We start from the raw sequence: 13059 nt of genomic DNA, 5'->3' as shown, positions 1-13059 counted from the left end.
GCGAGTTACTTCCGGGTTTCAGCATCTGGGTCTGCTACGTCTACGACGTCATGACAGTAATATGACATTTAGTTAGATAAATACATAAATTTGAGTTGTATAAACAATTATTGAGTTTTATAGACATAAGATATTAGGTTGAATAAATTTAACTCAAATATTTGTTACCAATAGAAGTAATTTATTTAAGTTGGCAAAATTGGATAAGTTATACAGTGATCCCTCGCTATAACGCGGTTTACTTTTCACGGTTTCACTACTTCACGGATTTGCATTGTGTTCTGCATTCTGATTGGCTAAAAAGTCACTCCCCTTCTTCTCTACCTGTGCGTCAATAACGTTCCAGTTTAATATGTACACGTACGTAAATCAGCTTGCCAAATTTACATTTCGTATGTGCAAATTCTCTTGCAATTTCGATTTTCTCTAAAACCCATAAAAAAAAGAGCGACAACAACTGCCAATCACTATGTTCTTCTCCCGATCAAACAAAGCTGCACTGCGGGCTTCAAAAGAAGAAAACACTGCAGAGTGGAGTCAGGATGCAGCGGCTTAGTCTGAAGAGCAGTGAAATACACCTGAGTCACTTTTTGTCCCACTGTACTGAAACAAATGCTTGAGCCTGTAAAATGGTTTGTTCTTTCTTTTCAATGTATAACAGAGTAGAATAGAATAAAATAGAATAGAATAGAATGGCTTTATTGTCATTGTGCATAGTACAATGAGATTTAAGCATCACCATCAGTGCAAGAACAGTAAGGGAGGGAAAGGTAGTAAATAAAACACCGTAATATAATAAAATCAAAAAGCAAACAAACAGTATATACAAGTGTGCAATATAAGCTGTAAACTGTATTGAAGAGTGCCGAGATAATTGTGCAAAAATTGCGTATGAAAAAACTGTGCGTAGACATGTCAAAGTGCAGAGGTGGCAATGAGGTAGATAGTTGGAGTAAACAGGAATGTTTTATGCGTCACAAGGAAAATGGAAATAAGATCAGAAACTTAAGTGTTTACTTTCTCTGTTTTTCTACAACAAGCAGAAACTCTTTCTTTTGATGATGCAGCCGTATTACTTTTTTGATGGACGTATAATAATCTTCATACGGCGTCATTAAAACCTCACACTCCGTCTCACCGAAGTATAGCGCTTTCTTTTTTCACCACGCGTTTCCATGGTGACACCAGAAATCGGCGATCTATTGAGAATGTCTTTATGTACACGCTGTGCACGTGCATTAACCCAGGGTTACCAAGTCGGGCGTAATTACGCTAACTCATATCCGGTCTTTTGGAACTGACATACCCAGGGTAAGCAAGTTCAGGCGGATTTCAGCCAGAGTTCAGGCTTAAAGTCAGGCTAGTTTAAACATGCTTCCTGGAATACATCCCTGGTCGTCCAATGATCAAAGGGTCGGCGGTTTGATCCCCACTCCCTCACTAAAACGGTACTACCCATAAGTCATGCCTTCGGAAGTAACTTTTTGTTGTGGGGGAAAACGCTATTTTGATTATTCATACTGACAATCTACATTTACCACTTGGTTTATGTTTATGATTCCAAGGTTTTTCTTTTAGAAATGCTATTTTTTTATCTGTCATTGAAATTGTAAAGAAAATATGTCTGTATAATTAATAAATGGAGGAAGCTAAAAAGGCAAATGACGACCTGGAAGAACAGTGTGTTTTTTTTTACCTCAAATATACATTCATCCATTTAGGTTGCACAATACAGCTCCATGCATTACATTTTTGCTCTTATTTCATTATACTAAATACCAAAAATGATTTACTATCAAGTATGTAGTATTATAACTTGAGGTATGATCATTTGCAATTGCCATAGCTGTGACAATCCAACACAAAAACCTGATATCTGGTTATATGACAATTTTCTTTGTATGTTTTTTATTGTAAACTTTTGTTTAGAATTTTACAACAAATGTGTCCTACCTATATGGTATATCATACATGTTGAGCAATAAAAAATGTAGATCACACCCTTTCATTTTAACATTTTTATTAACAACAATTAGAAAGCAGTAACACAAACAACAATAATAATTTAAAAGGTCAACCTGATCAACAGAGGTGCCTTGGGGGTTTATTCTTTGGTGTTCCTTTTTTCCACCCACTGTGGAGACCATGTTTTCCCACTGCAATAAATGCAAAAAATACATAAATCAATGAATACATAAAAACAGTTAATGACAACATTACAATAAAAGACAACAAGCTCCAGTGAACTCCAGTTTGTACTTTATGCTACCATAAGAGAACCCAAACAAGCTACGGAAAGCCCTACAGAGAGATACCCCCAGGAGATCCCGAGAGGGGGGGGAGGATGAGATCTCCATCCGGATGGACCTAAGGTTAAGAACTCATGCAAACGGACAAACGACAAACGTGATATGTATTTGCGGAAAGCTGTGCAAGAATCACCGTGGCCTAAAAATCCATCAGGCCAGAATGAAATGCTTGGAGCGGGAAAGTGAGGTGCAACGCACAGGTCTTGAACCTGGTGAGACGCAGGAGGAGCCCGGCCAGGAGGCAACCCACAGAGCCCAGTCCCTCCACGTACCAAAGCCTCCCAACCCCAGCAGAGTAGTTCCGCAGCAGCGGATTAAGTGGCCCCCAGCCAGTAAACGGAGTGAGTGGCGCCAGTTTGATGAGGATGTGTCCAACATCATCCAAGCCACAGCCAAAGGAGATGCTGAGAGCCGACTCCAAACGATGACTGCCATCATAGTTAGCTATGCTTCAGAAAGATTTGGCCACATAGAGAAAGGACAGACCAAGTTTACCCCCTACACCAGGAACTGCAGGGCTACTAAGATACATCACCTGCGTCAGGAGCTGCGTACCCTCAAGAAAAACCACAAGAAAGCTACTGAGGAGGAAAAACAATCATTATCAGAGCTGAAAAACATCCTGTGAATCAGCTGACGAGCCTACGCAGAGCTGAGTGGTACCGGAGACGGGGTAGAGAGAGAGCCAGGAAGCGTGCAGCCTTCATCACCAATCCCTACGGCTTCACAAGGAAACTGCTTGGGGACAAGCGCAGTGGTCAGCTTGAGTGCTCAATAGAGGAAGTGAACCAATTCCTCCAGGACACAGTGAGTGATCCCCTGAGAGAGCAAGAACTGGAGCCCAACAAAGCTATAATTAAGCCAGCCCCACCTACAATTGAGTTCAATCTGAAGGAGCCAAGCCTGAAGGAGGTTGAGGAGATCATCAAGGCAGCTCGCTCAGCATCTACCCCAGGCCCCAGTGGTGTACCTTATGTAGTATATAAATGCTGTCCACAACTTCTCAGACACCTATGGAAGATCCTAAGGGTGATTTGGCGGAGAGGAAGAGTTCCTGACCAGTGGAGGTGGGCTGAGGGAGTGTGGATCCCCAAAGAGGAGAACTCGAAAAACATCAACCAGTTTCGAACCATTTCGTTGCTGAGTGTTGAAGGGAAGGTGTTTTTCAGCATCGTTTCACGCAGACTGACAGAGTTCCTCCTCAAAAATAACTACATCGACCCTTCGGTGCAGAAGGGGGGGATTCCTGGAGCACCCGGCTGCTCTGGAGCACACTGGTGTAGTTACACAACTCATCAGAGAGGCACATGAGAACAAAGATGACCTAGTTGTTTTGTGGTTCGACCTGCCCAACGCCTATGGATCAATTCCACACAAGCTGGTTGAGCTCGCCTTACACCTCCATCATGTTCCCAGTAAGATCAAGGACCTGATCGTGGATTATTACAATAATTTCAGGATGCGGGTCACTTCTGGTTCAGGAAAATCTGACTGGCATCGCATTGGGAAAGGAATAATCACAGGCTGTACCATCTTTGTTATCCTTTTCGCTCTTGCCATGAACATGGTGGTTAAGGCAGCTGAGGTGGAATGCAGAGGGCCCCTAACCAAGACAGGTGTACGACAGCCCCCTATAAGAGCCTATATGGATGACCTTACCATCACAACGTCATCGGTCCCAGGGAGCAGGTGGATCTTAAAAGGACTGGAGAGACTCATCACCTGGGCAAGGATGAGTTTTAAGCCTTCAAAGTCAAGGTCCATGGTGCTGAAGAGGGGGAAAGTGGTTGACAAGTTCGTTTTCCATCTCAGGGACGGTCATCCCAACCATCACAGAACAATGGTTGCCATCTGCTGCCATCCAGAAGTCCAACAAAGAACTTGGAGTATGGCTTACTAAGGTAGACAAGTCTGGTCTGCTGGGCAGATATAAAGCTAGGATCTATCAGCATTCCATCCTGTCTAGAGTCTTGTGGCCCTTGCTGGTATATGCAGTCCCAATGACAACAGTAGAGTCCCTAGAAAAGAAGATCAGTGGCTTTCTTCGGAGGTGGCTGGGCCTTCCACGGTGTCTTACCAGCTCGGCGTTGTATGGGACAAGTAATGTCCTGCAATTGCCCTTCAGTGGCCTCACCGAAGAATTGATGGTGGTACGCACCAGGGAAGTCCTACATTATAGAGACTCCAGAGATGGCAAGGTGTCAGCAGCGGGCATTGAAGTGAGGACAGGAAGAAAATGGAAGGCTGGAAAAGCAGTGGAGGAGGCAGAGTCACGTCTGAGACAAAAGGCACTGGTGGGCACCGTGGCAACCGGCAGAGCGGGCTTGGGCTACCTCCCAAAGACTGTGGTCAGCCAGGCCCATGGCAAGGAAAGACACCGTCTACTCCAGGAAGGGCTTTCCCAGAAGGGCTTTATTTTCTCACATTCCCAAACAATATGTGTCTGATTTGAGTCCTCATCCATGCAAGTTCTCCAGCAGAGTTGTTGAGTTTTAATTAGTTTGCCCTTGATTTGTGGTGTTATAAAATATCTTATTTGGTTTTTCCAGGCAAATTCTCGCCATTTCAGTGACTGCGTAGTGGTTTGGTGAACTTTCCACATATCATCCCACATCTCCTCTGAGATTTTTTCTCTCAAATCTTTTTCCCATTTTGCTTTGACATATAGAGTTGACCCAATTTTTGAATCCATAAGGTGCTCATATAGAACTGATATAATCTTGGGAATATTTTCACTGTATGCCTGTATAAATGTTTTAATTATTGGGTGTATTTTGTGTTGCTGTTTTGATTTGCTTTTCATAGTAGTCTCGCATTTGCATATATCTGAATAGGTCCTGATTTATTAGACCATATGTGTCCTTAAGTTCCTGAAATTCTCTCATTTCACCTTTCTTTATCATTGTGCACATGGCCGTAATACCCTTTTCAGCCCATTGTTTAAATCTGTGGTCAAATTGTGCAGGTCTAAATTTGTCGTCATATGCTGTCCATTTCAGCAATCTGATTTCTTTACCTAATTTTAATTGTTTTATAACATAATACCAGTTCTCAAGAGTAAATAATGTTATTGGATTTAGATCTAAATGCTCTTTAGCAGTGGCTGGGACCCCGTTTTCCCCCATACATGTTTGAATTGGGAATCTGGGTGTGAAAAGTTCTATATCTTTCCATCGGGCAACATACTCTGTATTATACCAGTATACTAAACGATGTATTTGGGCAGCTCTAAAGTATTCTTTTAGATTAGGTAAGGCTCTTCCCCCCTTTATAATGGGTAGTTGTAAAGTGTGGTATCGTATTCTTGGTCGTTTTCCTTCCCATATTAATCTTGATGTAAGTTTATCCCATTTTTGGAATTGGGATTGTGGGATCTCTACTGGTAAAGCTAGAAAGAGGTAAAGGAGGCGTGGTAGTATATTCATTTTTATAACATTAATTCTTTCACTTAATCCTAGTGTGTATGTGGACCATCTTTCTATGTCTTTTCTGATATTGATATTTATACGTTCATAGTTATTCTGATATAGTTTTCCTGGGTCTTTAGGTATATTCACCCCCAAGTACTCAATTGATTTGGCATCCCATTTTATCTTCCATTTCTTTAAACCTTGATTTGTAACGCAATTGAACATGAGTGTCTGAGTTTTATTTATGTTTATTTTGTATCCTGAGCTTTGACCAAATCTATCAAAAATCTTCATCAAATTACCAAATGATTTGACTGGATCTGATAAATAGATCATAATGTCATCCGCGAACAGGCCTATAATATGTTCCTGTCCACCGATGTCTAATCCTGTTATCCTTGTGTCCTGCCTCACCATTTGGGCTAATGGTTCGATATAAAGGGCAAAGAGTACAGGGCTAAGGCAACAGCCCTGTCTAGTCCCCCTTCCGAGACTGAATCTATTTGTGAGGGACCCGTTCATTTTGATTATACCTGTTGGTTTGTAGTAGAGAGCACTGATACACTTAATTGACTTTTCATTGAACCCAAATTTCTCCAATGTTAAATATAGAAATTCCCAATTGACTCTATCAAATGCCTTTTCGGCATCTAAACTTATTAAGGCAGCTGATAATTTTTTTTTATGTATACAGTTTATGATGTGAAGTGTTCTCCTTATATTATCGTGTGTTTGTCTACCTTTGACGAATCCGGTTTGGTCCTCATCTATTAAGTTTGATATAAATGATTGGAGTCTATTTGAAATTATAGAGGTTTATATTTTATAGTCAACATTTAATATAGAAATTGGTCTGTAGTTTTGACAATGTTCCTTATCCTTTAATGGCTTAGGAAGTACTGTAATGACTGCCTCCTTCCAGGAGGGTGGAGTTTGTCCACTTGATAAAATCCAATTGAAAGTGGAGTGAAGCAGTGGAATAATTATTTCTTCGAATTCTTTATACCATTCTGATGGAAAGCCATCACTCCCAGTTGCCTTGTTTGATTTCAGCTTGCCAATTGCTTCTTTAATTTCTTCCGTGGAAATTTCTGCTGTCATGAGATCATTTTGTTTCGTTCCTATTGAAGGTAGGTCTAATGAGTCTAGTAAGGTTTGCATCTCCTCTTGTTTTGCAGTCATTGGCTCAGTGTATAAATCCTCATAATAGTCCCTGAATATATTCTCAATTTCTTCTGGATTACATTTTAATTGATTTGTTTTAGGGTCTCGAATTTTATTAATGTTTAGTTCTACTTGTCTTTCCCGTATTCGTCGAGCCAACAGCCTTGTGGCTTTGGGGCCTGAGTCGTAATAGTTCTGTTGTAAGTATCTTATTCTTGTTTCGGTCTCATTTTGAAGTTTGTCATTAATCTTCTTTTTTGTTTCACTGATTAGCTGTCTTGTTGTTTGGTTTGCGTTGTCTTTAAAGGCTTGTTCCATTTCTTTTAGGTCTGAGGTAAGTGTCTCATATTGTTTTACTCTTTCTTTTTTCATCTGACTTCCAATTGCAATAAATCTCCCTCGTATCACAGCTTTTAGTGCATCCCATATAATAGCTGGATTTGATTCCCCATTATTGTTTAATTCAAGATAATTTTGTATATCTTTTTTAATTTGTTTGGTCACTGTTTTATTGTTTAAAATTCCTGCGTTCAGCCTCCATAGAGTATTTCTTTGCCTGCCCTTAAGTCTAATTTTTAAATAAATGGCATTGTGGTCTGATACATCGGCTACTCCAATGTAACAGCCCATTATTGTGCTCATGTGCTCTTTCTGCATGAAGAAATAATCAATCCTGGAATAGACAGAATGAGTTTCCGAGTAGTGGCTGTATTCTTTTTGTAGAGGATGGAGATCTCTCCACACATCAATAAATCCTATTGATTTCCACATATTTTTTTTTACAAATTTTGAGGTTGGTTTCTTATTTCTATTCTTACTGGTTGTGTCTAGGTTATAGTCCATAATCACATTTAAATCCCCTCCACAGATACATATACCTTCAGCTTCAATTGCAATAGTGTCAAACAAAAGTTTGAAAAATTCTTTAGTACTTTCTGGTGGAGCATAGACATTTACCAGCGCTATTGTTGCCTGGTCAATTACTCCTTTAATTATAATAAATCGCCCTTCTTTATCTTTAACCTCCCTTTTACATGTAAACTGAACCGTGTTTGCTATCAATATTGCTACTCCTCGTTTACGTGGATTGGTGTGTGAGCTATAGAAAGCGTTTTTGAACCCAAACCTTTTCAATTTTTCGTGTTCTGCACTTGTCAAATGGGTCTCTTGCAGGAAGTTTATATGCTTTTTTTCTTTAGTTTAGTCATAATTCTGGCCCTTTTAACTGGGTTTCCCAAACCATTTACATTTAGAGACAGGAGTTGGTATTCATTTCTTTTAGTATCCATAAATGGTTATAGAGTCTTTTACAAAATAATATTCGTTCTGCAGGTTTCTAGATGTACCTTCTTCAACCAATAACTGGAACAAAAGTTTAGAACACATTTTAACTAAATACATGAACAGATGCTTCCATGAAGGAAAGTCGACACTAATAGTAGTATTAAGTCGGCTCCCTTCTTGTTTTAAGGGGTAGGACCTCACAAAGAGAGAGGGCCCCTTGCTAGTGATGAGATTCATCCCGTACCGGAAAAATTTACCCATCCTAGTTCGCACAACAAATTCACATTCCCACGTAACCAACATTTGTCGGGTTTAATACCCATCAAGGCAAAGCATATTAACAAGTCATATTCTAATTTAGATTTCAACTATAATTATTCACTCAAAAGTTGTTTTTTTTTTTTCGTTTCTTTTTTTTTATTACTCATCCTTCGTTTGTGTTCTTGTGCTGAAATTCCTGGAGCTGTGCGCGTGCTCATCTGGCCGCTTGTCCTGATCTCTCTTTCCTGCTCTGTTTCCACGTAGCGACTCCAGTTGACAATAGTTTCTCCGCCTGAGCAAACTCCTTGGTGAGTCCCCCCGGGTCTTCCACCTCGTATCCTCTCTTCCTCAGATCGTTGGTCGCGTCATCGGCATCCGCGTATGTTACAACTCCGCCCGGCCAGTGCACGCGCATTTGGTTAAAGGGAGTTTGGAAGCGGATTCCTTCTCTCTTTAAAACCTTTTTGATGTTTATGTATGCTTTGCGTTGTTCCAGAATGCTCTCCGCGTAGTCATGATCGAAAAAGATCCTTTTCTCTCCGTACATGACGATCTTTTTGTCCCATGCTTTTTTGAGTATCAAGTCTTTTACGGTGAATTGTTGAAAGCATATTACAATAGACCGTGGAGGATGACTTGCCTTTGGCTTTGGAGCTAACGCTCGATGCGCTCTCTGAATCTGGAGATCCATGTTTAGTGAAAACTCCTCTTTGAGCCATTTGTCAATAAAAGCAGTCATCGAGTTTTCTGTCGCCTCCGCCTCCTCTTTGATTCCATAGATGCGCAAGTTATTTCGCCTTGATCTCGATTCCAGGTCATCCAACTTTTCTTTCATCTTTTTGTGATCTTTCATTAAATCACACAGCACACTATTTGCATCACGGCTCCACACTTCCATCTCCTCTGTCCGCGCCGCAGCTGCGTTTATCTTCTCTTGTTGTTCGTTCATCTCCGTTGATATTTTGGACAGCTTCTGATTGATGTCCTCCCTGAATTTGGATAATTTGTCGCTCATTTGAGCTGTGATGTCTTCTTTGAATGTTTTCAAGTCAATTCAATTCAATTCAATTCAATTTTATTTGTATAGCCCAAAATCACAACAACAGTCGTCTCGATGGGCTTCGAAGTAAAACATGAAATCAAAAGGATCACGAATACAAAGAGTTCAATAGAAAAATACTAAAATGAACTAACAAACTGACTAAGCTATACTGGCATCCCTGCCCTTAGACCCCCCTTCGCGGTAAGGAAAAACTCCCAAAAAAAACGGATTCCGGAAAAAACGAAGAAACCTCAGGGGTGCCCACATGAAGGAGGGATCCTCCCCCAGGACGGACAGGCGATTTACCAGAACTCTTAGAGAAGAATTAACTTATCTAAATCTACAACTACATATATAAAAGTCCAGCAGACGAGCTTCATCCAGCCGTGGTTGTGGGGACAGTCAAAGGCGCGAGTCGAGCCGGAGACAGGAACCACAGCCAGGTGTAGGAGCAGGAGCAGAGCAGAGCAGAGCAGAGGCGAGGTACTCGGTCAGGCACAGAGCAGAGACGAGCCAGAGATGAGCCAGAGGCAGGATCCACAGCCAGGTGTAGGAGCAGTAGTAGAGACGAGCCAGAGACGAGGTACACGGTCAGGAACAGGAGCACGGATGAAACAACTGGAGTCTGGAAGCACTCCCACTCCCCAGGAGGGGAGAGGAAAAGAGGGACAATACATGAATCGCACTGCACCAAACAGAGGCATGGAGAACTAAATGATAAATTATGATCAAGAATAGAGGAGAGGAAGGGTAGAAGTAAAAAAGGAAAGAGGACAGAACCCCAGTGCACCATAGTTACCCCAGCTTCAACTTCTAGCAGCCTTTTAAAAGAAATAGTTATTATTAAGTTTAATTTAAACAAACTAACATTAAGTTAAATAATCACTGAATCCTAACTAGTCTGACAATAAGCCTGTCCAAGCAGGAATGTTTTCAGTCTAGCTTTGAATGTAGAAACTGAGTCGGCCTCTCTTACATGAGCTGGGAGTTTATTCCATAAGACAGGGGCTTGGTGGCTAAACGCTCTACCTCCAACCGTACTTTTACTAATTCTAGGAACCACAAGCAGTCCTGCATTTTGCGAGCGAAGTGTTCTGATTGGTTGGTAAGGGACTATGAGGTCCTTAATATAGGACGGGGCCATTCCATGTAAGGCCTTATAGGTTAACAGGAGGATCTTGAACTTAATTCTAGAATCAACTGGGAGCCAATGGAGCGAAACTAACACAGGAGTGATGTGATCTCTTCTGCTGGTTCCAGCTAACAATCTAGCAGCTGCGTTCTGAACAAGCTGGAGACTTCTTAAGGAACTCTTAGGACACGCTGCTAACAAGGAGTTACAGTAATCCAGCCTCGACGTAACAAATGCATGGATGAGTTTTTCAGCATCACTCTTAGAAAGTGTATTTCTGATCTTAGCAATATTCCTCAGGTGAAAATAGGCAGTTCTACACGCCTGAGATATGTGAGCCTTAAATGATAAATCCTGGTCAAGTAAAACCCCAAGGTTTCTAACTGTGGAATTGGGGGCTATACTTATACCATCCAGGGAGACTATCTGAGCAGACAGAGCATCTCTGAGGTTTTTAGGACCAAGTATAATGACCTCAGTTTTTTCTGGGTTCAAGAGGAGGTAATTAATTGTCATCCAGGTCTTGATGTCACTGATGCAGGCGTTCAGTTTCTCTATCTGGTCATTCTGGTCAGGCTTCATGGATAAATACAACTGCGTATCGTCGGCATAACAATGAAGCCTTCATTTCGCTATGCAAACTCTGGATTTGTTTGCTAATGCTGTTTAAGCTGCTCTGAAAGTTAGCCATGTCAGCTTCTGGTGCTAGCATGCCTTTCTTCTCGATGTATTTGTCTTCTTTGCCTTGTGTGTTTGGGTTCTTCTTCTTTTTTGAAAGACCCCCGCTCATATTCTTGCTTTCTACTCCTTGTACTGTCATGTTCCTCAAGTTTTTTGGCGGAGTTTCTTCTTATTTTGGAGTTGGTTAGTGGGAGCCGTCTTTTCACGTGTCCATGTGCTGCAACGGTCACCCGGAAGTCCCCCATTTTTTATTACATTTACTTACATGTATAAATTATATCCGGCCCTTTGAGCACAGCCACTATGCTGATGTGGCCTCTGTGAAAATGAGTTTGGCACCTCTGGTCTAGAGTCTCGTCTCATGTCTCTGGTTCAGTGTTTGTCTTTTAATCATATAAGAACTATTGTCAAATTGAATCCAACTGTATCAAAATCTAAAAGGATATGATTTCCCATGCATTGATTTTATCATGCTGTATTATTTGTAACTTAATCTCTACATGTTTAAATAGGAAATCACATGAATGTTTTCAGGTGGTCCAGAGCACTGCCACAAGGCTAATAACTACACTGGCTCCACATCATGCACAGCCTCCTCTTATACATCTATAAATTAACAAAAAAAAATTATACATACCACATGGAACATGGCTCCCATTCAACAAACTCCATTAATTTCCCCTGATAAAAGTACATTTAAAAAAACATTTTTTTAAACATAGGCGATTATATTATTACACTTAAGAATTGTGATGCGGTAAATTGTATTTCATACATTCATATGAAAGGCAGATGAAAAGTACACATTTCTACTTGAGATAAGAAATAAAAATAACCTTCTGCTTTTTTGTCTTCAAGACCTACTTCACTGGGTAAAACTGATCTTCTCCCCCATGGCTGCACTCTGAAAATATAAAAAGCAGAATATAAAGATTTCAAAGAAAGTAAACAGTAGGAAAATGTTTAGGAAAACAGTTTTTGGTCAACACTTACCCTAACAAGATAGTGACTTTAATGTACAATTTATTAGTAATTGCATAATTTGCATTGGGCAACTGTAATCGGCAATTTTAATCTTCTAATTTTTTGTTCTTTATTCCAACGACTACATAGAATAAACTCCAGTAACTAAATGAGGAAACTGCTGGTGGCAACCTAGACTAAAAGAGCATGATGGCCTGTGTGTGATTGATCTAATTAACTTAAAATAATGTTGTTTTTTAAGGGAAAGCATAGTTTTCCACAGTATGTACATGGTTACAAGCCAGGACTTAGCTCTTTTGCTTGCTCATTTGTATGATGAATTTCCAAATGAAACTTCATGTTGTCTGTGGTTTTGCAAAAGCAAACACTAAATGCTGTAATGTATTTTATACTTGGACACATAGTCTGTGACAACTAAATTATAAAAATAATTTTTTTTAAAGCTGTATAGATTCAAATAGCTATAACTATAACTACAAAATACTATCTCAGTTCACTGTCTTCTTATTGTCTTCTTATTTTGAAGCAGTAATGAAGTCTGGCCAGCTGATTTTCATTGAGACAAATGCTTCTCAAACACTAAACTATTTTTTGAAACAGTTGAATTTAGAGCTTTGGGAAGCTTTGTTTTCTCCATCACTAATTAGAAGCACTTCTAGCATGCACAGCTTCACCATTTAGTTGTTGTTATAAGCTACTACACAGTATTTGTATATGTTCAAAAAAACAAAGAAATGGCCAGATCACAACAGTTTTTGTTAGGTCATTTATACCTGTTGCTGAAAATTTAGT

General features: G+C 40.2%; 1 long non-coding RNA gene across 1 annotated transcript; it reads right to left on the bottom strand.

Annotated features, from left to right (window-relative positions):
* Positions 1 to 2112: 2112 nt before the first annotated feature.
* On the bottom strand, positions 2113 to 12180 carry LOC111948954. Its single transcript, XR_002874939.1, has 3 exons — positions 12120 to 12180; positions 11921 to 11964; positions 2113 to 2156 (listed from the first exon to the last, which is right to left on the bottom strand). It is a non-coding gene; the product is annotated as an uncharacterized LOC111948954 (long non-coding RNA).
* Between the last annotated feature and the right edge of the window lie 879 nt (positions 12181 to 13059).

Source organism: Oryzias latipes, chromosome 1, assembly GCF_002234675.1.
Source record: "Oryzias latipes chromosome 1, ASM223467v1".
In the NCBI taxonomy this organism is placed as follows: Eukaryota; Metazoa; Chordata; class Actinopteri; order Beloniformes; family Adrianichthyidae; genus Oryzias; species Oryzias latipes.
The sequence above is the reverse complement of the archived record's forward strand: the minus strand, read 5'-3'. Positions and strand labels throughout refer to the sequence as shown.